Source organism: Dermacentor albipictus, chromosome 9 (assembly GCF_038994185.2).
Source record: "Dermacentor albipictus isolate Rhodes 1998 colony chromosome 9, USDA_Dalb.pri_finalv2, whole genome shotgun sequence".
Classification (NCBI taxonomy): Eukaryota; Metazoa; Arthropoda; class Arachnida; order Ixodida; family Ixodidae; genus Dermacentor; species Dermacentor albipictus.
This window is the reverse complement of record NC_091829.1, coordinates 33,820,587-33,847,693: the sequence shown is the minus strand read 5'-3', so window position 1 is coordinate 33,847,693 and position 27,107 is coordinate 33,820,587. Positions and strand designations below refer to the sequence as shown.

The window sequence follows — 27,107 nt, the reverse complement described above, 5'->3', positions numbered from 1 at the left end:
AGCGGCTATACGCGAAGGGATATACGTATCTGCAGCCTTGCTTAAGGGAAAGGCTTCGGAAGTTTCACATGCTTCACGTCAGGCTGCTTGCATTAGCTGATGTCAGCGTTTACACATTTTCTAGTCGTTTGGCTATATTTGAATGCATTTAGTTCTTGAGCCACCAGCACTGTGAAGACGTGTGTGAGGTAACAACAGTTACTGACGGATGTGATATTGTCGTCGATAGCGTGGCGCTGTGGGCATCGCTACAACGCTTTTGGTTATTAGAGCGCAGCTCCTAGGCGCCTGTTTCTGCGGCGAGCGCCGGCGTCGTCCGTCGGCCACCTCGTAACCGAGACAACGAGCTCAACGAAGGATGAAAAAGCGAACACGCACCGCGGACCAACGTACGGCGATAGCGAAGAGAGCGCGAGGAGGAAGGAAGGAAGGAAGGAAAAAGTGGAGAAGGAAAGGTAGGGAGGTTAACCAGTTTAGCTTAACCGGTTTGCTACCCTACACATGGGAGAGGGATGGGGAGATTAAAGATGGGGAAGGGGGAGAGAGAGAGAGCACGTAGCACAGCACACACACATCGTCCGTTGGAGTCCATCAATCTGGCATGGTACGCAACATCACTCTCACATCCGCTTGTCCAATCCCGTGTCTTTCAAAAACCGAAGTAGTCCCTTTGTCGCCCTTTGTCGCCTTCACCTGCGATGTCTTCTGACGGCGGCAAGCGCGAGGAGGAAAGCGGAGGAGGAGGGTATGGCGAAAGCGTGAGAAGAAAAGCGTACTGCCGCGCAAGACGTGGCTTTGCGGCGTCGATGGCTACGGGATGGCGCCAGAGTAGCGCGCGTCGTCTGTTCACCAATGACCCCACTGACACCATATATGGAAACAAAGCTCTGCACGAGCGGAGGTCTGTTTGCGGCGGCTGCTGTGAATAGCGCCGTCGCGTCACCCACGCGCTGCTTCTCGCGATCTCTCGATCAGCGAGGCAGTCGCGCCGCACTTCGCTCCGCTTATAACGTGCCGCACAAGACAGATTGTCCGCGCCAGCCAATATATTGCGAAATGAAAACACGTATACAGCGGCGCCAAGATTTCCCATTAGGGAGTATTGTAAACGTCAAGGAATGTTTTGTCACTAGCAATTTTCTTTAAATTCAGCGAGGATCCAGCAGATGCACGTACAAGTGACTGATTCTTGAGGTTTCACGCTAGACCTCCTCTCACACTCTGACAGAGGCCGCAGTCAGGGGCTTCCGGCTAAGTTCAGTCACGTGGCAGTTTCTTTGCCAGTACCGAAGTTGTGCTGCGCTGGCCTTTATGCGCCATAAGTGCGCCATAGAAGCTGAGCGACGACTGTACGTTTGCATCAGGCGTTATAAATGTAAAGAGTAGTACTATAAGGAACTGCGTCACAGTCTTTTGATGTGGTGGATTTATGTCGCTTGTTTAGGTTACAAGGCTGCCAATGCCCTGCTGAAACGTTTCGGAACGCAATCCCATACTTCCATGCATTTCTCATGCGGCACATATACAGTTTTTATGAAGGTGATATTGATTCCGCTTAAAGCCTGTGTAACTTTTCCTGCGAAAAATTCAAAAAGTAGGAGTGCCGAAACAATGGACTGCGTGTGTAAAGTTTCATCAGGGCGCTGTTCCTGCTTCCGGCTCCCAAGGGCGCTAGCTGGAAATGCGCTCGCAAACGAAAAACGCAGGCAGCGTGAAGCTGTAGACACGGTTTCACCTGCAAATTTACGCCCTACAATAGCGAATGCAACGTGGACGGCCAGCCGGCCGTATCTTCTCTTTCTGTTCCATTTTCCTGCCGCTAAATACTGTGAGAGGGGAAGCACTCAGCCCCGTCGTGCTCGCGTTCTCTCCCATAAAGCAGCGCGGCCGGACCGCGTGGCCCAGCGCTGATAAAAGCGGAGCGTGAACGCCGTTTCCCTCTCTCTCTCTCTTTCTCTCTCTCTCTCTCTCTCTTCGCTCCTCACTCTGTTTTGAGCCAGACGCGCGAACGAAAGGCATTCTTGTCGACGGAGGAGAGGAAAAAGGTAGGGAGGGGTTTAGGCCTAACGGTTTTTCACGCGCACCATGAGGGGTGGGGTGGAGGGGGGGGGGGCTAGGATTGGCAGGTGACTCGCCAGGGTGTCTAGTTGTACTGCGTTGCTACGGTGGAGGGGGGGGGGCGATTCAGATTCCGCGGGGAGGCTTTAAAAGGCGAGGGCCGCCCGCGGTCGTCCATCAGCGGCTGACCGGAGCGGATTGAAGCGGTGGCCCCGGTGTAGCTTCTAGACGCAGTGCTCTTGCCTTCGAAATAGGACCCCGGCGGCGTCCGTGGTTGTAATGTATGTGTGCGACGTTAAATCTTGCTCTCAGCTCAGCTTTTTTGTTTTGTTTTGTTTTCAGTAGGAAGGTATAATCGCTTCAGACAACGTGGATGCTTTAGTGTACTTCCTGTTATTTCCTCGTTTTGAATTTCAGAGAAGGCCAGGGGAAAGAAACAGCGGGGGGTGATGCGCAAGATGCTGCGTTGTTCCGGACAGGATTCGGTCGATTCCCAGGTGGCGCGGGGGCTGGAGGCAAGGTGGGAGGGAGGAGGTGTAGTACTCCTGTGTGCGTTGCGATTAGGAACAGTGTATTCTAGCTGGTCGTCTCGGTGATGTCATTATTGTGCGTCGTACATCCTCGTGTGTTTTCTCGTGAGTGAGCGACTAGCGGGTAATTGAGCTGTGATAGACGTAATTTCTGTCGTCCTTCTTGTCCGTGTCAATTCAGCGCTGTGACCTCAATTACTGCAACGAACCAACTATCCTAAAAAATCTGTACTCCTATGATAGGCGGTGTTAGCTTCGCTGCTTACTGACGGCGGAGCTCGTCAAGCACCTCTCGCGCGATGTTTACGTCACAGCCTGTCAGTTCGCGGTGGTGATGAGCTCTTGTCTTCGACGAATTGTAACAGCCGCCGCGACACCTACTTGCTTCCGCATCCTGGTCGCTGCGGCCGGCAAGATGAGAAAATTGAAGGGACAGTATTGCAATCGTCGCTATAGCACCTGCCTCGCCTGTATAGGAGACTACCTTGCGCAAGCATTCCTTCCGCGCAGGCGCAGTGAAGAGTTAAAACATCCTTGCTTGTCGTGTCTTCGTTTCAAGATCGCGCGGCACGGGGTATTCTGAGCGCGAGAATTTTCTTGCGTGCGGCGCCTCCTTTCAACTAGATTTCCGGGCCGACAATAGTGCCGCATATTTGGGCTTTACAAGAGCGCCGAACACGACAGACTGAACAAAAACAAGAGAGAGAGAGAGAGAGAGAGAGAGAGAGAGAGAGAGAGAGAGAGAGAGAGGGGCGGTGGACGAAGCGTAAATGTGTTCGGCGGTTCACAATCAAATATCGCGTGCAGCGCGAACTTGTAATGAGACCGTCCCTGTACTTGAGTCACGTGCCTACCTGACTACACTCCGAAAAAACCGCAGCGAAAATCTACTCAACGCGCTCATCCTTTCCGCCGTTCTGCGCACCTCTCTGTGCGAAGCAATCACACGAAGAGGCTCGGTCACGATGCGGCTCAGATTTATTTAATCCCCAGTACTGGGCGCTATTAGATTCGTCACTCGTGAAAGAGCCCTCCTTTTCCATTAATCTCAAAGCGCAAAACGCTATAACGCTACACAAGTGCTGTAGCCTAGAGCCGCGGGCGGACTTTTTAAAAGAGACCCGGCAGCTCCGAGCTACGTGTAGGTGTATTCGGCACGTATCCGTTTCGCGTCTCGAATTGTCTCTCTCGCGAGTTTAGAAACGTATGCTCCGTCTCAGCAGTTCCGTGCAGCGCTGCTAAATCTGTGCGTCTCGCCTGCCAACCAGAATACAGAGTTAGACGTACGGTCCCTCCCACCGTGCACCTCGTATCGCCCTCAGCGCGACTCCAACTGAATAGAGGCTGAACGGAAGGAGTAGTAATGCACAGTGGGCGAGCACTGTTTCCTTTACGGGAACACGCAGCCGTCTCTCGCTTCTGATTGGCTGACACGAGCCGTAGTGTTCGCCACGCTGCATGGAGTTTTTTCGAGGCCGAGTATAGGGACGGCGAGACGGGTATGGACGGAAACGACGAACGTGCAATCGGAGCCTCTCTCGCATGCAGCTCGAGGTGGGCTCCCCCTTTGGTCGTGTACTTTTAAACGGCCGTAAAAAAGCCAGCGCGGCGCTGAAGTTGGGAGCGTAACCTACTACACCTGGAGTGCAGGAGGGGGGCTTTGCGATGCAAATGAATGCTCGTTCGCTCTGGTACCGTCGCTGCGAGGCCCGAGTCTATTGGATGGGAATTACGCGAACCCGCGAAGCGAGATTCCTTTGCGAGGAGGCTCCGACAAATTTTTGCCGTGGCACGAGCGCTGATTCAATTTCCTCCGTATGCCTCGGAGGCCGTTACATTTTACTCCCGCGCATTAAAGAAGCAACGCGAAAAAAAAAAGGATAGTCCACTTAGGAAGTAAAGAATTTTTAATGGAGTGAATGGAAGGAGTGCACCGTATGGCAATTCCCCGTGCGCACCTCTGCCGCTACGGAGAGCCGCGCGTAGCGGCGCATTAAGTATATGACAGCGAGACGGCGAAGGTAGCGGATGAGAGCCACTTCCCTGGCCGGCGTAAGTAGGCCGTGAGGTGCGGAACTTCGAGAAGAGGCGATATCGAAGAGAGTCACTGTTAGGCGGCAGGATGATGGTAGCATGAATATCGCAACGAAGATCACCGGACGAGCAATTCGCATGAAAGCTGCATATATATATATGCGGGCGCCTTCGACGCTACGCTCGTCCCAGCTTGTTCACGTTCGCCGCGTTAACGTACGACATCGGCTCGGCGGTTCGATGTCAGTGGGAGCGCGCCTAAATATGCCTGGCGAAAGCTGTTCAAAAGTGTGAACTGATGGAGCGAACGAAATGCATATATAGCGGTGGCTCAATCGCTATGGCGTTTTTATCCGTCCGTCCGTCCGTCCGTCCGTCCGTCCGTCCGTCCGTCCGTCCGTCCCTCTGTCTGTCTGTCTGTCTGTCTGTCTGTCTGTCTGTCTGTCTGTCTGTCTGTCTGTCTGTCTGTCTGTCTGTCTGTCTGTCTGTCTGTCTGTCTGTCTGTCTGTCTGTCTGTCTGTCTGTCTGTCTGTCTGTCTGTCTGTCTGTCTGTCTGTCTGTCTGTCTGTCTGTCTGTCTGTCTGTCTGTCTGTCTGTCTGTCTGTCTGTCTGTCTGTCTGTCTGTCTGTCTGTCTGTCTGTCTGTCTGTCTGTCTGTCTGTCTGTCTGTCTGTCTGTCTGTCTGTCTGTCTGTCTGTCTGTCTGTCTGTCTGTCTGTCTGTCTGTCTGTCTGTCTGTCTGTCTGTCTGTCTGTCTGTCTGTCTGTCTGTCTGTCTGTCTGTCTGTCTGTCTGTCTGTCTGTCTGTCTGTCTGTCTGTCTGTCTGTCTGTCTGTCTGTCTGTCTGTCTGTCTGTCTGTCTGTCTGTCTGTCTGTCTGTCTGTCTGTCTGTCTGTCTGTCTGTCTGTCTGTCTGTCTGTCTGTCTGTCTGTCTGTCTGTCTGTCTGTCTGTCTGTCTGTCTGTCTGTCTGTCTGTCTGTCTGTCTGTCTGTCTGTCTGTCTGTCTGTCTGTCTGTCTGTCTGTCTGTCTGTCTGTCTGTCTGTCTGTCTGTCTGTCTGTCTGTCTGTCTGTCTGTCTGTCTGTCTGTCTGTCTGTCTGTCTGTCTGTCTGTCTGTCTGTCTGTCTGTCTGTCTGTCTGTCTGTCTGTCTGTCTGTCTGTCTGTCTGTCTGTCTGTCTGTCTGTCTGTCTGTCTGTCTGTCTGTCTGTCTGTCTGTCTGTCTGTCTGTCTGTCTGTCTGTCTGTCTGTCTGTCTGTCTGTCTGTCTGTCTGTCTGTCTGTCTGTCTGTCTGTCTGTCTGTCTGTCTGTCTGTCTGTCTGTCTGTCTGTCTGTCTGTCTGTCTGTCTGTCTGTCTGTCTGTCTGTCTGTCTGTCTGTCTGTCTGTCTGTCTGTCTGTCTGTCTGTCTGTCTGTCTGTCTGTCTGTCTGTCTGTCTGTCTGTCTGTCTGTCTGTCTGTCTGTCTGTCTGTCTGTCTGTCTGTCTGTCTGTCTGTCTGTGTCTAATCTATTTATTTATTTATTTATTTATTTATTTATTTATTTATGTCTAATCTATATATCTATGTATTTATCTGTCTAATCTATCTATCTATTTATCTATGTCTAATCTAACCTAACTTACTTGCAGCCTTATTTCCGCCACCTAAACTCTTTTCTGCGCGGCTTCCCTATTGAACAGGAGCCTTACGCTCGCTTTGTGCTCCATCAGCGTTACTTTTAATCAGTTTTTTTAATCAGCGTTACTTCGACGAGACGAGCCGAGGCATGTGTATGTATGCCTCAGTGCGCCTTCCGAGATAGTCTTGCAGGCGCGGTTTGGGTTCTCTGCGCCTCCTGGAGTCGATCGTTGTCGCGGAGTCGCCGAATTTTTCTTCCTCTGGTGTAATGGCCAATCAGCCAGGCGCTGCGCTTGGCTTGCTCTTCGCCTTTCACCTTTCTGCCTCGCTTTTGCCCCGCATACATGCGCTCATTTCGGCTGTAAGATAGAGTTATGGAGCGCGTCTGTCCGGCGACGCGCAGCTTCCTGTCGTACGTCTTCTCTCCTTTCTTTTTTTTATCTATTTCACTATAAACGTGTACTAGCCAATGTGCTTTTACGAGTTCCCGGAGCATTCGGAACGCCGACGGAAAGTACAACCGTAGCATCGCTAGTTTCGATTGAGTACGCCGCTGATTTTTGCCCCCATTCGTTGTCGATGACTCGGCGACTACGTGCCCGATTTGTGATGCACGAAATCCGTGCCATCCGTGTCACCTATCGGACCGTATATGAAGGCTCGTTTCGTCCGCAGTCTTCTCTGCCCACACGAGAACGCGTACTCGAACGTTATAATCAATGTTGCCACCACATATGCAGATTTGCATGGACATTTCTATAGACTACTGGTCCAGGGCTCGTATTCGCGTTGGTAAGACATTAATACTTTCGGCAAACACCACTGTGGCGTTTTAAATGTCAGCTATATGTTACTAAAGCAGTAATGGCAAATCTGCAAGGTCGGACCGTGGCCACAACCGTCACTGGCTCGAAAAGCGATTCGTGCACTAGTGCGGTACTTGAAGTGCACGGGCTTAAGAGACCGCTTATAGTGTCATTGTGTAAGGTGTCCCTCCCACATGTACTCAGTGCTGACTCTCTCCCTTTCTATTCCCCTTTCCCCCACCCCCGGTGTAGGGTAGCAAACCGGATGCTGTTCTGGTTGACCTCCCTGCCTTCCCTCCCCCTGCTTTTTCTTCTCTTCTCTTCTGGCAATTGTCTAGTTTTCTTATTAGCAGCTTTCTTATTATATTTTTTTTATTCCATAAGCAGACGGCCTGTGCACCTAGTGGTTATAACGGCTATGACGTCACACCCGGAGGTTCTTACCCGAGACTCTTCAGCGCGACGCGAGCAGCCGAAGCCGGTGCCCGATCTCGGAGGCTATGCCGAGGACTCGCGTGATGTGAGCGATGCGTCATTGCCGGCGAGCGGCAATGGCAGCGTTTCCACCGTATTTTTCCCCTTCAGATTTGGTATTGAAAAGGGCTACTTTGGCGAGCCTTTCCTGACGCAGTCGCTCGTATTTGAAAGGTAAAACTTTGCTCAAAGATCGTTCTGTACCTACGCTATTTTAATGTAGGCTTTTTTCCATGCTCCCTTCTTCGCGTATAAGTGCGGTGGTTATCTCATTTGGCGGTTCTCACTTTGTCTTTCTTTTCTTGCGCCGTAATTCTATAGGAGGTGGTAACACGTGAGACCTAAATCTAGCAACGCGAACGAAAGAGAGAGAGAGAGAGAGAGAAAGCGCATAGAACAATGGTAATTTCTAGTAACCAGCAGCATATGTCATCCTTCCTTTCTTCTTCCTCTGGTAAAATTCGTGTCTCCTATTTTCTCAGCAGACTCCTAATTTTCTTCTCTGGTGTTGGGGAAAGGTATAGGGAAAGGAAGGGCGTCTTCTAACGCCAAGAACAAATGCCCGCCGCTCATTAGAACTCGCCCAATTTGCATAACGGCGGCGTTCAACTTTCTTCGCCCTACGTCTTTTCTCCGGCGTTATCTTTCATTTTCTCGGGGATTATTCATTTCCTATTCTCTTTTTTTCTCTCCTCTCCGAAACGAAGTTATGATGCTTTAACATTACGACAAAGAAAAGGCGTAGCCTTTAATCTTGATCCTTGTGCATCTTCAAAGAAGGGACATCTTCGTAAGTAATTCTGAGCGAAGCGAACGGCAGTTGTGCGGTGCAGTAGCCTAATGAGCTTAAGGAAACGAGAGATGGGGGAGGGGGAGGGGGGAGGAGGCGAAAGCACAATCGCGATCGCCTATCCCACTTCCTCTATGCGCACCTCTCCCTTCTCATTCAAAATGTCGTAGAGCTTCTTTTTCCCAGTGCTTCCGGTTGCTTGCAACGAGAAGCGACAGAGTTTGTCGTTTGGTAGCGGTGGTCATGTGTCAGTCAGGGAGCCGGCCCAGAGGGGGCGTTAGTGTGCACCATTTGCGGTTCCTATAGTTACGGTTTTGATTATTTGCTTCGATCCTACTTGGTCTGCTTGAGTGTTATACTTTCTTCCGCTGTAAAATGTCAAGTTGTGTACGGGCCCCCAGGAACCTTCATCAGGAACATCAGGGCCCCCAGGAACCTTCAGGAATCTTGCCGCTTTTCGCCCCAAATATATTGTTAGAAATCTAATCTTTAGATTGATTGAATATCATACAGAATAATGCCAAAGCATGCATTTTCGCTTTTGGTTGTCTTTTATTTCGGCAATAAACCGCGGGATTACCGTCGTCACATTTAAGGTACGCACGTCTTCCCCATCACCGTGTGTATACACTTAACACCTGCGCCTGCGACGGACCCCTTCCGGAGTCGCCGCACGCGGACACGTCCTCCCAGCGGCAGCATCAAGAGCTACTCGTGGTGTTGTTCTCTTCCTTCTCGACGTGGAGCCTCTCGTGTCCGTCTCTCGAGCGACGCCATCCGCATCTCGCGGAATCTCGATCATCGCGTGTAACAGCGCGGTGCAGGTGCGATAAACAGTCGCGCCTCACCGCCCCTCTCTTGTGTCTTCCCCTCCCCGTCTTTCTTTCTTCTCTCCCTCCCTCCTCCTTCCGAAGGCAGGCCTTCGAACCTTTTCTTCGGTCGCATTTCCTCGACTCCACCCTCACCCTTGCCGCCACTAATTAGAACCATTCCGGGAAATTGCCAATTAAGCGGAACGTATCGCCCGCGGGCTTCGGGGGAGAAATGGCGAGAGTAGATGGACTTGCGTGGTGGGAGAGGAGAGGGCGAGGGTCTGATGCGCGCTCCGCCGTCTATCGTAAGTCCTAAGTGGTTTATGCGGCAGCCTTTCTCTCTTTCTCTCTGGCGCGCGCTTTCTCTCTCCTCTATTCCTCTCTCTATCTCTCCCCAATCCGATAGGATGAGACGCGAGATGACCCGCGGACATGCATTGCGACAACAACGCCCTCTATGCATAGATGCGAGCGCGCGCTCAGACTCTTTGCTCGCCGTCCGTCCTCCGACTGTTCCCCCCCCCCCCCCCCGTTTCCATTTTTTTCGATTAATGCCGTTTCCCCGTTTCCTCCTGAGCGCGCTGAGAATTCCGGCGGGGCTCCGATATGGATGGAGGTATGTTTATATACAGTCGCGCTATATCATCTCGGCGCGCGCGGGTTCCCTCGATTGCGGCGTGGGCTTTCGGTGTATTGAGATTCACTCGGCCGCATAAAAATAGGCGAGGAGGTGGGAGGTGGGGAAGAGTTCGAGGTTAGAGGAGAGGCTAGCGCTCGGACCCGAACGGCCGGCGGGAAGAGTCGATTGTAACGAGCTCGGCAAATATGGCAATACGTGTTTGCAATCGCCGCGCGGTATAGTGTTTGCGGTTGTACGGCCTAACTGCTCGCGGCCTGCTGATTGAATCGGCTATTGAAATTGCGGGAATTAAAACGCCTCCAGAGGCGGCGGTTTGTTTGACCGCGCGAGAGATGAAATTGCGTTGGCCGAGTGCGGGGCTTTAGAAACGCTTTCGGGCTTACAAGTGGGAGAGGCGCCGATGAGGGGCGTTGTTGAAACGAAGAGAGAGGATTCGCGGAAATTGTGCGCCACGAGAAAAAAAAAAGCAGGTTTAAACCGCGACGCTCTCTTGCTAGTGCCGTAGACGTTTGCTTCGCAGTTGTGCGTGCACTGTCGTGGTCTAAATTAAATTTTGCTCTCATGTAGCGGCGGTCTAACTGCGACGCATGGCGCGCAGTTTCTTTTTTTTATGTATTGCTGCGCTTGGCTGGGGTTTCGTCAACACACGCGACCTGGCTAGCCTAATACACAGCTGCACACGAACGCTCACGTGAGCAAGCACGCACGCGTGTACACCAAGCATAGATCCATATGCAAATGTGCTCGCACGCACGAATACACACAAAAACAAACGTGGGCGCACGCGTAGGTCAATTCGTGTAGCGCGTTTCTTTTCTCTTCTTCTTTACTTTCTCGTATTTCAACCAACATATTTCGACCAGCTAATCAACCGCAACGCATTGCTCAGCCGTCATGGCGCGTCCTGCATAGCGCGCGAGGCAATCTGGGCGTCATTGTTTAGCTACGAGATTTAGGCGCGCGCCATCTCATCGCGTGTGTAAACACCGCCACGTCGACGTCGCAGCGGGATTAAATTACAGCGGACGCTGTCAGCGCCTCCGAGACCGGCGGAGGTTGACTGACCTCCTTGTGCCACCGCCACCACCACCACCATGCACCGTTCTTAATTCACTCCAGCCGAATGGCTAACGCCACGACAACACCACCGCGCGCAAGATCCTCCGGCGCGCGCGGCGCGTATGGGACAACAACGCCGCGCCTTAACGTCACCGCCGACGCCCGTCTCTTTTTCCTTACGCCGAGCTCGCTCACTCGCGCGCCCGTCTCGACCTCCTCCTCATCGCGTCGAGAACTCTCTTTCGAGCGCCGCTGCTCGAAGCGTCCCACGTCTTACGGTGGTCCTCCTTCTCTCTTGCGTGCATCTCGGATTAGGCCCTAACAACACACAGTAATGCCGCGCTCTATCACTTTCTTCGCGAAATCCCCTAATCAGCGAGCGCCTCTTCTCAACTTCCTCAACTGAATCTGAGCAGGCCTGCCACGCTGCTAGCGAGGCGGGCAGCCAGATTAAATTTCCTCGCGCTCCGCGCCTGTCCCAGCGTCAGCCTACAGCGTCGGACGCCCGCTGCGTTGTTTATCTCTCTCTCTTCGTTCAGGGCACAGCTCCCTTTAGCGTCTCGGCCGACGCCGACACCCTCGACTCCGTCGGCCCGCTCTCGCCTAATTCACCTCTGACAACTGGATTAAGTGCTCAGGCCGCGCGCGCCGGCGAGGTGACGCCAACAACGACGAAGATGACTGGGAAGTGGCTCGAGCGAGGAAGGATAGCGAGAGGACGAGGTGACGACGCAGGCGTTGTGCTGGCGGTAGACGACCTCTGCGTCCCCTTCGTGTATGCACCCCTGCCGCCTATAGCGTCTCGTAACGTGGGGCAACTTGCGCGCTTTATGTACGTTGGCGAGCCGCGGCGCAGAGAAAGCGGCAAGCGCTGTCTAGGTTGGATGTGCCGTGTTTATTCAAATATAGCCACGCCGGCCTCAATTGAAGACCGGTACTGGAAAGTCAGCCGGTAGGCTTACTCATTTATTTGCTCGTTGTGATCATTCTGTGACTCGCGTGTATTGTTTGTAATTAGTATATGTAGTCCCATTTGAAAGCCTGCACTTCTACACATTCTGTGCGACTGTCCTGAATATAATGTTCAGAGACAGTCCATGGCGTCCGTTCTAGCGCACCTTGACAATAGACCATTGTCAGTTGCAACCATTTTCACATATCGCCGACAGAAGACATCGCAGCTGAAGGCGACGAAGGGACTACTTCGGTTTATGCAGGACACGGGCTTGGACAAGCGGCTGTGACAGTAATGTCACGTACCGCGCAAGAGTGACAGACTGTAACCAACGATGTATGTGCCGTGTTATGTGCTCTCTATCTCTTCCCCTCATCTTTCATCCCCCCATCCCGCTCCCATGTGTAGGGTAGCAAACCGGTTAGGTTAAACTGGTTAACCTCCCTGCCTTCCTTCTCCACTTGTTCCTTCCTTCCTTCCTTCCTTATCATGCTATGCGGTCTATGTCCTCTTCAAAAAGTCGCGCTGCTACATGAAGAATCACGTAGAACCAACCACGCAGCCTAATCTTTGACATTGCTGGTTCCGGCGTAGTCGGGAAGGGCTTCTTTTCAACCCGACGTTTTAGAAATCTAGCGCGAACGTAACGGGAAGTGATGAAACATGCAGCCTGTATATACTGCGCTGAGATTCGGTGATCTTGCAGAAAGCCGAAGCATCAAGTTGAATTTCAGACGCGATTGCTCCGAACGCAAGCCTACCAGGAAAATGTGTCGGCAAGACCAAAGGGAATCGCTAGTTCGGCGTGGAAGTTTGCTGCATAGAAAGTTCTCTGGTGCTAGATTTGGCACCGCATCTGGTTGACTGCCGTAAAAGTAAGGCGAGGTGAACGGATGAGCTATTATAAGCGCTGCCTAGGAAAGCAGCTGCTGCTTTGATGAAGGCTTTCATGTTAACTAATTTACACCCTTGTGCACTTCTATGGGTGTAGATTAGTTTACAGTGGTGTCCGAACGTTGGCTCATGGCCGAACGGCTTGAGTTTTTTGGAGGTGACGTCGTGACGTTGCATTCGAGAAAATACGGTAGTGGTGCGCCAGTGGCGAGGGTCGCGAAAGAAACAGCTCGCGTGGCTGCTTCAGTGATGTCGTGGGTGTTGACAGGTCGCCAAACCCAGTCTCAACGCTCGCTTAACGCGATGAGAGTTGGTGGGGTTGCAACTCTACCGGAACAGTTTCTTTCTCTTTCTTTTTTCAGGCGGGAACGTGAGTAGTAAGGGAGCGAGTGACGGAGCACCGCCCCCCATAATCCCAGTACCTTCGTCCATCGTTCCCAATTAGGCCAGATTAAATGACGCTGACGGTGCGTCGAGCAAAATGAACGCGTTGGTCTCGTGCTTTCCCCCGGTACACACAGGGCGTAGTGCCGACGACGTCGTTCACAGTGTGTACGCGTGCTTCCGTTGTTACGTAATGACGTACAGTTATGAAGAAGACACACAGACACACCTGGTAGGCGGTTCTTCTTTGTAAATGTGCCTTCGCGCTGCATATATGTCGTTAAGCAAACACCGACTAGGGCAACGGCGAGTCCTCGCCCAGAATATACCGTTGTTGCCTATAAACCACTCGGCTTCCTGCCGACGCAATGTGGGTAGCATGCCGACGCTGCGACAGAACCTTGGGTTGGCCGAATTTGTACTCGCTGAGGCGGGTGTTCACTGCTGCGCACTGGCCGTCTCTCCTTCACCTTAGCGCCACATCATCATCATCATCATCATCATCATCATCATCACTACCCTTTAGATCACCTCCTCCCGCCAAATCGCCGGCTACCCCTGTTTCTCCTACTGCTATTCCGTCGACTATGCCTCTGCCGCCACCGCCACCACTTACGATCGTTTAGTGGTTAGTCAGTCTAAGATGCGAGCCCGCAATGCAAATGAAAAGTGGAAAGCTAGGCCTGCTTGGTAAAGTACTTGACATGCTACTTGAGACGGAACCGATGACGAATTTGGAAGTTTGGGACGTGAGGTGGCTGCGAGGTCAGGTGAACTCGGCCAGGTCCACCAGCTCGCGGACGCGGCTGCACACTTCGTCGGCTTAGTTTTAAACAAGGAGCATTTCTTGCACTGACAATACGAAAGAATAAGGTGCGTATAGAATGTTCCCGATCGCACGTTCCAAGGCCACGCATACTCCGGGACTCGCTCGTGGGCTCGCGAATTCCCAATACGTCCCTACGCTGCCACTCCGAGATCGGTCCAGACGGCACACCGTAACCGCCCCGGCCAAACCGGGAGAAACGCTCCCGTTCGGTATATTATGTACATCTGCGCGCGCAGAGGGGTATGGCTGTTTCTGTAGCACGCGCAGTTAGGCCGTCAAACCCAGACGGCGCGCCCCGGCCGAACCCAACTGATTGGGTTTTAATCGCCCAACTCGGCGCCGGTTTTGGCCCGTGGCAGCGTTCTCCCCCCCCATGCAAATGACTCGAACACGCGCTCGCATACAGCGACGCTGCTGGCGCTCGCGTTACGTGTGCACGATTGGGTCGCGACGCCGCCTCCCCCCCCCCCCTCCCCTCCGCCTCCTCCCTTCGCACCCTGGAGTGTGCAGTGAGGGGCTGTGTGCGCGTGCTACGAACAGCCGGAACGAGGGACCGGCACTGCGGCGGTTTCCTGCGCAGAGCGGAGGATGGAGGCCGCGTTTCCCGAACGGGATATCGTGTATATAGTCTTTCGGGAACCGAGCTCTGTGCGGATCGATGTCCCGGATGTGTGTGTGTTGGTGTACACAGTAGGCGGTGCGACGCGGTATATAGCGTCCGTGCCGGCACTCCAGGAGGTAACGTAGCGTAGTTTTTCTACAGGCTGTTAATTTGCGATAGATCCCTTTGGTGCGCACCGTTAGATGCACAGGGTGTTTCCGGCTAACTCGTGGCAATAAAGCACTAAAAAAGAAAGATCCTCGTGTGCGTCACGTTAATGCAAGCGATTTAGTATCGTTCGCTATCCTCTTGAGCAAACCAAGCTAATTTTGACTATGAGCTTTGCTAAGTAACGCTGAATAATTAATTGGCGTTTAAAGTACTCCTCTAAACTCAACATCTTCAGTGGATAAGCTGTAGGGCCTGTTGAAAAATATGAAAAATAAATTATTTTGTAATGATGATAGCTACGGTGGCTTTTATTTTGTCTTTCCGGGGCTGGAAATTTGTAAGTGCAATGAAACCAGGCGATTCATCGTACGACTCTTTTTGTTTAAGCGGTGTTTCGATCTAAAGCGTCGGTTGTGTGAACAGGAGGACGGCCTAACAAGTTTCGAACTTGCGATTTGATCACGTGTCCTCTGTTTATCGCGCAGCGTTGTTTCACCGCTGTTGACTTCAGTGTTTGTAGTGTTTCACACGACGCGGGTTACCTGACTAAAACCAAGTCCCAAGGTTTGCGTTGATCTTTATAGCTAATCGTGCGTTGACTGCTTCGGATGTTATATAGTCAAAAGAACGTTGTAATTTCTTTGTCTATATTTTTCTATTTTAACATTTCCGACGCGAGATAATTTTTTTTTTCGAGGCTCGAAAGAGCCATACCCGAGTTTCGTCTTCGTTCGCGCCAAAATCTCTCAAGTGCGTTCACTCCTCGCTCAAGTTGTTTGTTCACTTTTGCGCGTTGAACTCCCGGATAACGGGAGGCCGAACACCGGGCTTCGGCTCCGGCGCATGCGAAACACAAAGGAACACTGCGAGCTCGAAGTGTGTCGTGCTGAAAGGTCGGAGACGGAAAAAGAAAAAAGAACTCTTCGTTCATAACGCAGTGGAAGTGCGGCGTTGTCAGGAAGCGACGAGAGTTGTTCGTCTCATTTTTTTTTCTTTTTCTTTCGGTTGCTGTTTTTTTTTTTCTCTCTCTCTCTCGGCCGAACGAGCGTTCCGCAGTGTTTGCTCAGAAGGTGGCGCACAACTACCTTGCGCTTGGGCAAATTTAATATCTCCCCCAACGTCGCGCACTTTCTTCTGTCTGCGTCGCGAGAATTAAAAAAAGAAAGAGAGAGAGAAAACGAAGACGCTCATACTTTTTTGCTGCACTCACGTGGCAGTTGGCTTAGCGCTGCAAGTGAAATAAGCGTGCAGCGAATCGCACGGACGCTGGGCGAAATTAAAACGGTCGTCTGTTTCGTTCGAGAGACTCTCCTGTACAACGTTGGGCAGTCGTCGATGGCCAACCGGAATCGGTGCCGATGCACTGTGTGTCTGCATTCGCATCTCTAATCTAAGCTCCTTAACCAAGCGTGTTTGTTAACACTGAAAAGAAAGAAAGTAAGAGAGAAAGAAAGAAAGAAAAAAAGAAAGAAGAAAAAGAAAGAAAGAAAGAAAGAAAGAAAGAAAGAAAGAAAGAAAGAAAGAAAGAAAGAAAGAAAGAAAGAAAGAAAGAAAGAAAGAAAGAAATCACGAGATTGTTTACATACCAGTCTCCGTTGCGCTCATTCGGTCGTGCTAGACAAAGAGAAACTTTCCTTTTGTTTACTTCAAGGTGAAAAACAAAAGACAGGTACAATAGCCTGTCTGTGTTGTTCGGTCGCAGCGGAATTAACGAAGCTTTTTTTTTATAGTTCTTATGGTTCCACGTTCTCTCGCTGCAGAATAAGATATCGTGCCTTTGGCGCCTTTTCTCACTCGTCTGCGCTGCAGATGTTTAGAGCTTGCATTGTTTGCATTCTTTACATTCTTCAATAGCGCACTCATATAACTCCCGCTTAAATCTTGTGCATCTCGGGCGCTTAGCGACCGTTGGCGCGAAGCTGCATTTTGTTTTATACGCGCTCGCCAACCGTCCATGGGTGTAGATAACTATTCTCCGTATCTGCGCTGAATAAATTTGATTCGTTCGACTAGACGTTCGGCCTTTGTGAAACGGCGCTCCCCGTTGACCTTTCTTCTCTCTCCCTTTATTTTTTCTATAGGCTCTGTTTGAAACTGAAGAAAGTTGAGAGAAAGAGAGAGAAATAAAAAAGAAAACAAGGCGGATAGATTTGCATAGCACAACGAGTGCTCTTAGGCCAGAGAGTATAAACGAAGAAAAAATAAAGATCAGAAAGAATAGTGTTGCCAAAGTATATATAGATTCTTCTTTATGGCGATACTCAATACAAGTTCTTGTTGCTTCGGGGATATTCGTGTTGTTTCTTGTTTTTGCGGCAGCTGTATTTGCACTGACCTCTTCGCATGAAGAATCGATCTCTCCTCGCGTCTCTGGCCTGTGCATATTGATTCCCTGGAGATTACGTCAAATTACCATGATCAGTAGTGCCTGTGGATGACAAAGCTAGCTCTGCAGGTACTGAGGGTACACGTAGGGAAAAACCCCGCTGCCTTCCCCTCCCCCCTTTTTTTACTTTACAAGGTTTACCATAACAGGAGTATACTATTATGTTATGTACTGTATTAGTTCTAGCATATTAAACAAAGTTTCCAAACCATGCAGGGGCAATGACCTATACCAGCCGAGTGCGAGCTCACTAAGGCGGTGCACAAAAGGATGTTTTAGGAGCCACATTTATTAGACGATCCATTGATTTTTCGGGATTTTCTGCGTCCTTTCATTCCTCGCTGTCGTCTGCAACTGTGCTTTCGTCTGCTTTGTGGAACGCCCTGTTTTGGTGATTTTCGTTTATACTAGCGTTATGGGAACGTGAATGAGTGCTGGTGTTTGGAGGTCTGAGACGACCGAAACCTGCGTGGGCTGTGACAAATGAGTCTTTCTTTCTCTGGCGCCTCTGCTTTGTTCCGCCGTCGGTACACGGTGATAGATTTGGCGTGGTAGCAACGGGCGCATTGATTGCAACAAACTCCAGCACCGCTGCTGTGATAAATGTGAAATTTACCAGTTTTCGCTGTTTGCAAGCATTAATTAGGAGGTCTCGCTCCTACAGTCTTTAATCTTGAGACCTCTTTCTGTATACGTTTCGTGCTTAAATATACTTTAAATGTTGTTTTAAAAATTATTATATGCAGTGCGTGATATTAAATTGAAATGCTTCTTCAGGTACGGCTACAAAACGAATTCAGTCCACTTTTTTTCGGTTCTGTGGTAGCTCGCTTGCTGTGAAAGGGTACTTGTACTGTATTGTGCAATCTCACGAGAAATAGAATAAAGTGAAAAAAAAAAGGTTTTAGAAAGGAAAACGGAAGACATTTGACTTTATTGCAGGGGTGGCACGTACAACAGTAAAGCATTAGCCACCATAGAGAGAGATTCTGAATTTAATTAGAAGCTGGGCAGGTTAACCTACCTGATCTAGTTAGATCTATTTTGTCAGTTAGAACCTAGTTAACCTGGCATGCTACTTCAGGTACTGGGTGATGGATATAGTATAGACTGTGAACATACAAAGACACAAAGGTCGCATATACACCGACAGACACACACGGATAAACACTGAAGCTGGCCACAAAACAGTCCGCAGTTCGTTGATGACATCGCAGAAGCCTATGGCTGAAGCGCTTCCTAGGAGACTTGTAATAGTTAAAGTTCACCATGGCCAGAGGCACATCGACTTTAGTGATCATCAGACCTGGCGCTGGCTCCAGGTACTACATTAATTCCCATGCTATCCGGTTCTTAAACTTAACACGCGAAAAAAAGTTAGATCGCAAGAATGCAGGGAAGGATTGCGAAAGTAAATTACAAGCTTTCTTATTTCATAATGTACATTTTTATATACGCCACAGCTTCGCTTGCATCGAAATTTCCCACCCTCTTACATTTCTTCACGCGTCGATCAGAACAATAAAGTCGGTATTAACACACGTCGCACAAAGGCTTGCCTGTGCTCGCTTACCCCACGGACTTGGGAGGACTGGAATCTCCTCCATGGATAAATCGCTTCCATGCAAGACATTGTTCGTTTTCGAAACTTAAAATAAATAAACGAAAGAAAAAAAAAACGAAGCTGATATTGTGTGATCAGGAACGTCATCTTGTTACCGCATTTCTAAATTGGTACACTCCTTTGTATATTGCATAGTGGCTTCGATACCGTGAAAGCTCGAAGCCATTACAGCAGTGAATGGCTAAAACAAACTGTATTTCTTTTTACTGGCAAAGGGGGAGGGTTGCGAGAGGGAGAAAGAAAGACCGTTTCGCCATCGTTGAAATCTCGCTTGGCAAACGACTGACGACTTGCGCGAGTGGCCCACCATTACGTCGTAAAAAAACACCGCGAGAGAATCGCCGGCCAAACCGAAGCCGCCGCCGCCGCCTCTGCGCGAACTCAAGGCTACGGAATCCGTGATTTACACGGTGCTGCGGCCGGCCGTGGTGGAAACCCCCCCCCCCCCCTTCTTCTTGCTGCTCGCTCCGAAAAACCGATAAAAACCGCTGCTTTCCTGAACGGCGCGAGCTATTAGCCTGAGTGCGCTCGTGAGACAGAGTGGCTTCAGTTTGCCGGTGTATAGTGGTTCCAAGTTTACGCGCGGAGACCAGAGATACGACGTGTTTCAAGGTGTTCGCCACCACAGTTTCTTCTTCTTCTTCTTCTTCTTCTTCTTCTTCTTCTTTGCAGCTTTTGTAGCTGCGCTGAGTTTTATGGCTACAGTGATAAGCTGAAATTGGATTTCGTCGTGACGAAGAAGAGGTATCAACTACATGCGTCCATCGCGACAATCTTGGCTCGATTCGTGGTGGAATAGGTGCCGCAACTTCGCCTTGAAATTGTCAGCTGCGACGTCTTCGTCTTGTAATCCGATTGACGGGTCGATCGTAACCTTGTAACCTGATGGACGGGTTCGCGTAGCGCACCTTGCGATCTTTTGCTCGCGTTCGAAACGTGTTTCGACCAACCCACGTGCGTATCATTTCATTTATCTACGCTTCGATGTGGAGGCGTTCTTCCCTGCCTGTGGACCGCAACATACGCGTGTCAGTAGGTTCGATATAGCTCGGATACGATCAGGAAACTAATCGTGCACTTCGTGACTCTCGTCCCGACAGACAGACATATCCAATTTTCTAATGCGTAGCGTTACAGGGCTAGTTGGCCGAAAAATTATGTGTGAAGCCCCCCCCCCCCCTCCCCCGAAAAAAAAAAACCATCTCCTGATACCGTGGGAGGAGCATGGTTGATATCTGCCAGCCGGAGTGCATTGACGAGCGACCCATTGTCCGCGATAACATCAGGCGCGCCGGCTGAAGACACATTCTCCGAGCCCGTCAGCCTTCGCGGTTCCCCGTACGCCATACGCCGAAACAAGGCGTTCAACCTAGGCCAGAAATTCCTAAGCCTATACTAAATGGGGAACAGCAAGCAGTACGGGACGCCCAGGTCAATTCCCAATCAGTGAGAATGGAAGGTGACTAAAGGGGAACCAAAACTAGAGGATGCGCTAAGCCGAGGCAAAGCTGTGTTGAGAAGTGCAAATATGGGGCATCTTTCTGCTCGTGCTACTCACGCACACTATAAATAAATAACGCATATTACACCCGCAATTATTATTATTATTATTATTATTATTATTATTATTATTATTATTATTATTATTATTATTATTATTATTATTATTATTATTATTATTTGTTTTGAAAACATATGTACATTTGACAGGACAGGCAAAGCGAAGAGCAGGATGGCAACTGCCACCGGGAGAGGCACAACGCCTGCCTACTCTTCAGAAAGGAGGGGAGGAAAGGGGAAAGGAAGATCAAGATGAAAAATCTCAAAGGATAAAGTAGAACGCACAGCACAGGTCACACAAGAGTAGGTCCGGTCGCTGCAGGTCACGCTGCTAAAGAATGTTAACTAAAAAGAAATGGTGTCCGAGTTACAAAAGCGAACCTGCACACACGTTATTACCACGCATAACACATTCCGCGCCACTCCACCCGCGCCATATAATGCTACGCGTATCTCTCAAGAAGCTGCTGCAAAGCCAGGCGAACTGCCTACGATTGGCTTCGACATTTTGTGTCTTTCGCGTAGCCGCGTTTCCAGATTGCTTGCTTTCGTCAAGGATTCGTGCCGCTACGAAGTCTGGCTGACATGTGTTACATTACTTCGACAGCAGTTAAATGCTCCGCGTCTGTCCGCCTGTCCATCGGCTCCTGTACGCCCTCATGAATTCTGCAAACGGCTTTCACGCGAATTCACGTATTTTTTGCAGAGTAAAAAATTTTGCACCCTTGAGAGTGCTGGTTTGTTGCATTGCTAACGCCCTTACCGTTACATATTCGAAAGAGAGACAGGGGTAAGAGGGGCAAGGAATGACAGGGAGGTTAACCAGACGCACGTCTGCTTTGCTATTGAATCGTTGATGGAGGGACAAATCACTATTTTTTATGTGTTGTCTTTTTGTGCAAATGGCCATGACGAAACGAAATCTGCATGAATAAACAGAAGACACGGTGGCTACAAGACAAACTTTCATAGTTATCACTGTATCATCTCGCGTCGGTATCACTCTCGTGTAAGATATATCGGTATGGACTAGATAATTGTTACAGTTTTCAACTACGGCTTCTTTCATCGCAGATCTTGCTAATGTGGCTGTAGTGAACAGTGAAATGAAGAATACAGCCGCTCTTAAGCCCGCACACATTTTTACTGTGTACAGGGTCGTCTTTTTTTAAAGGGAACACGCGAGCGCGTGGCCTGTGCTCTGCGGCGGCTGCCTAGAGCGCCGGTCAGTGGCAGCAAGAGGAAGCACGTCCGCTTTTGGCGTCATCTATTGACAGTCAGAATGACTAGGCATGGCCGATTGGAAGCGCCTACTGGACTCCCTTACCCGTATTACTGATGCGCAAGGAGCGGGGCTTGCAGCTAGCAAATCGCGCTCGCGCTGCAGGCCCCGCTCCTTGCGCATCAGTAATACGGGTAAGGGAGTCCAGTAGGCACTTCCAATCGGCCATGCCTAGTCATTCTGACTGTCAATAGATGACGCCAAAAGCGGACGTGCTTCCTCTTGCTGCCACTGACCGGCGCTCTAGGCAGCCGCCGCAGAGCACAGGCCACGCGCTCGCGTGTTCCCTTTCAAAAAGGACGACCCTGTACACAGCGTCCGAGTGAGACTTTAGCGCACGAAACTGTGGCGTACGAAACTGGGCTCAGTCTTGATGCCAGGTCCGAGCACAGTTTCGCGCGCCCAAAGTGCGCCTCGAGCCTTCCAATCGAGTAATACCTTTAAGCGACAACGGCGTTAACCGAACTCGAGTCAATATACGTAAGACGCTACATTCAGTCCCTCGCACTACTCACCGCATCGGGGAATCCTTTTTTTTTTCTTTCTTTTTTCCTGGCAATTCGCATGAGCAAGCGTAATTTAGTTTCCTCGTTTATGGCGCCAGTGTTCGTGACTCGCCACTTACGGCAGGCGACACTGTACTGCGCTATTACACCCAGTCCCGATATTTATTATGACCGACTCGCGCGGCTTCCGGATTACGCAACCTTTTTTTCTATTATCCTTTTCTTTTCTTTCTTTTTTTTTCGCGCTGTCTCATTTCTCTCGTACGGGCTACTTCCAGTGCTGCCGTCGAACGCTTCAGGTTCGCGGGTGTCGTAAACGGTTTACGACTTTCCTGTGGTACCGGTGCTTACTTTCGTCCCGTGTTCGTAGGAACGCTGAAAAAAAAAACGCGATGGAAGGGAACGAACGAGTTATGTGTGGCTTGAAGCGGTAACGTTTAGTTCATTGCTTCAGGGGTGGTGTTTATTTATTTGTTTACCCTTTGCGGAGTTTCTTGATTCCTCGTTTTCACATCTCTCTCTCTCTCTCTCACACACACACACACTCTCTCTCTCGATATTGCTTAAGATGAAATTACACGTTAGCATGACAAACTGGGCTAGTCGTTAGGGCGATCAATTGCCCGCAACACCACTTAAGGGAAACCAAAGAGGAAGACGGCAGGACTCGTACGAAGAACCACACCTTAAAAAATACACGTCACCCAGTCACCCTTTGGGGGTTATGTTGTCCCCAAACACTAGACGTCATCAATATTGCGTGTCTTTCTTCAACGCTGCGTGCCCGGTACTTAAAAGTCACTGACGGCAAGCGCATTATCAGCGTGACGCATCATTGTTGACAGGAAAGTAACAAGCTCAGTGTATTAGAGTGCAACTACTACATGACTAGGATGATAATGTTTAGGGGCAAGATATGCGCAAAATGGGTACATGACAACAAAAACTTCAAAACACTGCTTGAATTTATGCGCAATACAAACGCTACAGCACACATACAATACACTCCAAGCATTGTGCCTTAAGGCAAGTCCTCACTGCGTGCATGCGCTTCGACGTGCTGCCTCATTACGCAGTCCTTGCCCCAATCTCTACCTTCTGGCTTTGCCTCTGCGTGTACGGCGGAGTCGTGCCAACTTTTCCTAATTTACCGGTTTCCTCCTCTCCTCTTCTCCTTTATACGAATACCCTTCGCCCTAGTGCCAACTCACGCAGTACTCCAAAGTTAGTCTACGCGCCCAAATTGCCTGTCCAGCCGGCGTCACTAGCCTCGCAGAGTCCGCGTATCCATCCCGCCCCCCCCCCTTCCCATCTACCCTCCCTCTCCAGTTCGAGAAAACCACAAGCCTGTCACCCAACACGAGGCCGGTCTGTCGTTTCCACCAGCCCGTACAGCAGCCGACTGCCGTAAGGCCTCAAATGAGCTACGCACGTCTAACCCTCCCTGCCCTTCAGTGCAGCACAGGCTGAGGTCTGCCTTGAAGGGTTCATTCATTGTCGCACTGAGATAGTTTCTTTTCGGCAGCTTTAGTAAACGCGGTTGCCGAGTCCCTGAGAGACCTGCTGTCGCACGCAGCTGACGCTCGCAAACAACGGGGGTTCACAGAGTTGTTTAGGCTTTGCGCACAGCCTGTGGTAAGACAGCGCTACATCTAGAAGCGTAAAGCCAGGCACGCAAGGCAAGGAGGTCGAGGCACTCCTGTTCCATTGCCAATTACAAAAGGTGGATCTAGCCATCAGGCTCCCCAACGAGCCGGAGACAAGCTGTTCACTTTTCTCTAGCAGTTTTCTCTAACACTTTTCTCCCACGGCTTCCGGGGCGCTGACCAAGTTTGACCAGCTCTTGGACAACCTTAACCCTCCCTTCGCTCGGCATCTGCGGATAATGGAGCCATCGTAACGAATGAATGCACAGTCTGACTCACTTTACTTTCGCTCAGAATCTGACCGACCGTCGTCTGCGTAACCATTTAGACCGCGTCTGCCTTTAGATTTTAGCAGACTGTCCGAAACACTAGGCGCGTTTCTCCGGCATCTTCAACGATCACCTCCCCCCCCCCCCCCCTTGTCGCAAAGCTGGTCACGTTACCTACGTGCAGTGCGCCCTCTTCGTGGCGGTCTAATTTCGGCGCTAGGGTAAATGAGCCGCATTTGTGCCCGCGACTACTTTGCGGCGACTCTCGGAAGTGCGGAGCGTCGGGAACGCAGCCGCATCGTCTTCGTAAGAGTCCACGTGACCTTTGCGGAAAGGGTGAATTGCGCGGCGAGGGAGGGCTCCTCGTGTTACGCAGAGGCCGCCTCGGTTTCCCTGCATTTGCTCTGGCTGCACCCAACTCGCTCGCAAGTCGTTTGCTCACTCCTCCGGAAAAAAACAGCGTCCGTAAGCGGGCGAGGAGAGCTCCCGCGGTGAGCGGCGTTCACGTTGTCTCCCCAATCCCAGTTCCTTCCCTATAATTTGCGACTGGTAACGACTTCGTGCGGACGGACCAGCGTGCGACCCGCGAACGCTCCCTAGCGCCGTTTGGTGGCGCTGGCAGCGCATGTTCTCGAGGCAAAGCGCGACTGCGGAGCCGTCGCTTTTGCCGAACGCTAAAGAGTGGAGAGGGAGTGAGCATAAAGAGAGGGAGAGCGAAAGGGGAGGCAGAAAGCGGGAAGAGGCGGAGGGGGAAGACCTGTGGCAAGGGAATTGGGGATGCGAGAGGGGCAGACAGCAACCAAAATGGGCTTTGTAATTAACGCTTTCGGCAGGGCGGATGGCAATGAAAAGGGTTTCGCCGGAGGAGTCCCCCGAGTTCTCTCTCTCCCTTGCTAGTTTCTGCTTTTTTATTCTTTATCCTTTCCTCGCCGCCACGGTTGTCGTCTGCGCACCCTCGACTACGTTATGGTACTACTCCCCCCCGTGTACTTCTGCCCATAATTATAATCAGCGTTTTGCAGGCGCCTCTGGTTCCGACGTTGACGACGATGGAGCCCGTCCGACGTACGCGGGATGTCGGAGCAACGGGGGGTTGTGAGGACCTGTTTAGGGAAAGGGGGCATTTACTTCCCGGGCGCGCACTCTCGGGTTTGTCCCTCTCTTTCCCCAAATCCTTTCTTTTTCATTCGTCCCACCTTTTTCTTTTTCTGATTTTGATTGCTTCGCGCGCGCTGCATTTGAATCTCCGCGCGCTTCTGCTGACGACGTCTCTCCTCCGCGTGCGAGCGCGCTCTGCCTCGTTTCCCGAACGCCACTGATGAATACGAGTCTTGTTTAGGGCTGATGCGAAGGACGCGCGCGTTATTTGTGTATGTGTATGTGTTCTAGTGCGAAAAATTCCTGGCTTGTTATCGGCTGCCTCGGCGTCTGTTTTCTAACGTCGAACGACGCCGCGCGTTCGGCGGTCGCCCAGAGGAGTGCTTAAAACGGCGGCGCGTGTGTTCTTCGCGCTCTTGGTGCTCAGAAAAGAAGGCCGCGGGGGAGAATGAATGGATGTATCACTCGACGACGAGTTGTTTCCGAGACGCTCGACGGTGTTTGATGGAGATTGCTCCCTAGAGTTAACCCTCGCACGGAGGCGAGCGATGGCAACGAACGCGGCAAGCGGCTCTTGCATCCGTCTTTCCGCGGCTGCATGCCTGCAGAAATTACGGTACCGGCGCGAGCTGTCACTTGCGGCTGCGGGTCTCGGAAGAGACGCGCGTATTTCGCTGACGTCGTTCTTAATTCCGTGACAGTCGCCTCGCTTCTGAGATCTTTGAAGCAAGTCGTCTGTAGCGAGGGCGCAACGTTTCCTTCTGTACAGTTCTTTCATTCCCCTCTTTTTTTTTTCTTACTGAGCAGTTACTAGAAGTGTGTAGTTTGTCTCCGTGTTATGGGACTTGCTTGAATTCAACCGTGATTTATCGTTACTTGTAAACGGTAGCAACATCGCCAGTCTTTTAGCTATCTGTGCAGCGTTAGCCTCACGAGAGACTTCTCCAGCTTTCATGGTAATTGTAATTGTTTAACTTCACCTACCCCACGCTCGGGTGGTTTCCCAGAATGTTAAAGGATTGCCGATTCTTTGTTGCATGTATATTAATACATCTGCTAAATGACTGGACTCTTCAGCAGCCTCCTTTCAATGATCCCGATTTCTCTAAGTCTTCTGGAAGTTGTACCTGGCGAGACCATTCTCGATAATAAATCACGCGTATTTGTTTATAACAACTCCTGCCGTAGCCATGCTAACATTGTCGGTAACTTAAGCACATAATTTCTTCATATATGCAGGCTAACTCACGCGTTAAATGCAAAAAAAAAAAAAGAATTGTAAAGCCGGCTTACCCTTCCGAGAACTGTGCGTGTGGTGAAGCCAGCTTCGAGTAACACTTTCTGGAGAGAAAAATAGAAGACGGGAAAGGCAGGAAGGTTAGCCAGACGCACGAACACTTCCTAGCGAGCTGAACAGACACGCAGGGGCGATTGATGCGCTGCTAAGCACAGGCTATTTATTAAAATACATGTGCAGGATGAACAGCAGTCGAAAAGGTAACGTCAGTGGAACCAATGACAGGGGATGTTACCTGTCTTCGTCCGTGTAACATCCCTTGTCGAAACCTTGACGCTAACGACGTTTAGTAATTTAGTAACTGCGCAGTCGTGTCCACCAGCATTTGTTCACCGAAATCAGTACGCTACATTCAATCGTGACTTACAGGCTACCACTTATAAAATGGTGCAGTCACAATAATATACGGGGTTTTACGTGCCAAAACCACTTTCTGATTATGAGGCACGCCGTAGTGGGGGACTCCGGAAATTTTGACCACCTGGGGTTCTTTAACGTGCACCTAAATCTAAGTACACGGGTGTTTTCGCATTTCGCCCCCATCGAAATGCGGCCGCCGTGGCCGGGATTCGATCCCGCGACCTCGTGCTCAGCAGCCTAACACCATAGCCACTGAGCAACCACGGCGGGTGGTGCAGTCACAATATAGATGACAGTAGCTCTTCTTCTTGTATACGCACTCATGCCGTACGGACATTCTGAGGACTGTGTTTATGCTTGTCTTTCATTAACGACACACGATTTGCGTACTCAACACGTGGCGTCCTTCTAGGCGCATAAGTTAAATACC

At 50.7% G+C, this 27,107-nt stretch overlaps 1 protein-coding gene across 1 annotated transcript in view; it reads left to right on the top strand.

The window, feature by feature from the left end:
- The window catches only part of LOC135920563 (tyrosine-protein kinase transmembrane receptor Ror2-like), a 329,385-nt gene that overhangs the window by 150,830 nt on the left and 151,448 nt on the right, over window positions 1–27,107 (top strand). The window lies entirely within an intron of this gene.